Here is a 1,877-nt window from a genome sequence, read left to right as displayed (position 1 = left end):
GAAAAGAAAAATAAAAGAAGATGGGATTGGGAGGGACACAAACCATAAAACACTGAATCTCACAAAACAGACTGAGTGTTGCTGGGGGGAGGTGTGTTGGGAGAGGATGGTGGGGGTATGGACATTGGGGAGGGTATGTGCTATGGTGAGTGCTGTGAAATGTGTAAACCTGGTGATTCACAGACCTGTACTCCTAGGGATAAAAACACATTATATGTTTATAAAAAATTTAAAAAAATCCATTAAGAAACACATTTTGCAAGCCCAGAGCTAATCTCATATTCAATCAAAAATGTTTGAAAGTTTTCACCTTAAAGATCAGAAACAAGACAAGTGTGTCCACTTTCACTACTCTCATTTGACATAGTACTGGATGTCCTAGCCAGAGAAACAAGGAGCACAAAGAAATAAAAGACTCCCCCCCAAAAAAAGGAGAAATAAAATTTTCCTTTTTTGGATAACATGAACTTACATGTAAAAATATCCTAAAAACGTCACAAAAAAATTTTGAATAAACAAATTTAGTAAAGCTGCCAAATACAAGATCAATATATAAAAGACAAGAATTTTGTTTTGTTTTGTTTTGGTTTTAATGTGGAATGCTTCCCAGTTTTTCATGTCATCCATGTTCAGTGATCACGCTAATCTTCTCTGCATCATTCCAATTTTAGTATATGTGCTGCCAAAGTAAGCACAAGACAGGAGCATTTTTACACTCTAATGATGAAAAACAATCTAATTCACAATAGCATCAAAAATAATAAAATACTTGGGAAAAGTTTTAACTAAGAAGATGAAAGATCTGTACCCCATAAACTATGACATTGATAAAGAAAAGAAATTGAAGGAGACACAAATGGAAAGATAACCCATATTTATGAATGGTAAGAATTAACATTGTTAAAATGTCCATACTACCGGAAACCATCTGTAAATTCAATTCCTATCAAAAATCCAATGTTAGGGGCGCCTGGGTGGCTCAGTGGGTTAAGCCACTGCCTTCGGCTCAGGTCATGTTCCCAGGGTCCTGGGATCGAGCCCTGCATCAGGCTCTCTGCTCAGAAGGGAGCCTGCTTCCTCCTCTCTCTCTGCCTGCCTCTCTGCCTGCTTGTCATCTCTCTCTGTCAAATAAATAAATAAAAAATCTTTTAAAAAAATCCAATATTGGGCGCCTGGGTGGCTCAGTGGGTTAAGCCGCTGCCTTCGGCTCAGGTCATGATCTCAGGGTCCTGGGATCGAGTCCCGCATTGGGCTCTCTGCTCAGCAGGGAGCCTGCTTCCTCCTCTCTCTATGCCTACTTGTGATCTCTCTCTGTCAAATAAATAAAATCTTTTAAAAAAAAAGAAGTGTTAAAAAAAAAAATCCAATATTATTTTTTGACAGAAGTAAGTAAAGAATCCTAAAATTTATATGAGACCATAAAAGACAACAAATAATCAAAGCAGTTCTGAGAAAGAATGAAGAAGAGAAATTACACTTCTTGATTTGAAATTATACTACAAAGCCCTCATGCTCAAAACAATAAAGTACACTGGCATAAAAACAGACCAATAAACAAGTAGAACAGAATTGAGAGTCCAGAAATAAATCCTTTCCTACAGTCACCTAATATTTGACAGGGGCCAACATATGTAATGGGTAAAGATAGTCTGTTCAATAAATGATATTTAAAACTGAAGAGTGACATAAAACAGTATGTAACTGGAGCCTTATATCACTCATAAATCTTAACTTGAAATAGATTAAAGACTTAAATGTGATGCATGAAACTAAATTTCCTAAAGGAAAACATAGGAAAAATTCTCCTTGACATTGTTCTTGCCAATAGTTTTTTGGATACCAGACCAAAAACACAAGCAAAAAAACCAAAAATAAAT

At 36.1% G+C, this 1,877-nt stretch overlaps 1 non-coding gene across 1 annotated transcript; it reads right to left on the bottom strand.

Annotated features, from left to right (window-relative positions):
* Nucleotides 1–588: 588 nt before the first annotated feature.
* Nucleotides 589–695, bottom strand: LOC131822347 (U6 spliceosomal RNA). The gene has a single exon (XR_009350222.1). It is a non-coding gene; the product is annotated as a U6 spliceosomal RNA (small nuclear RNA).
* Nucleotides 696–1,877: the final 1,182 nt, after the last annotated feature.

This window comes from Mustela lutreola, chromosome X (assembly GCF_030435805.1).
Source record: "Mustela lutreola isolate mMusLut2 chromosome X, mMusLut2.pri, whole genome shotgun sequence".
Classification (NCBI taxonomy): Eukaryota; Metazoa; Chordata; class Mammalia; order Carnivora; family Mustelidae; genus Mustela; species Mustela lutreola.
Note: the sequence above shows the minus strand (reverse complement) of the source record. Positions and strands in the feature narration are given on the sequence as shown.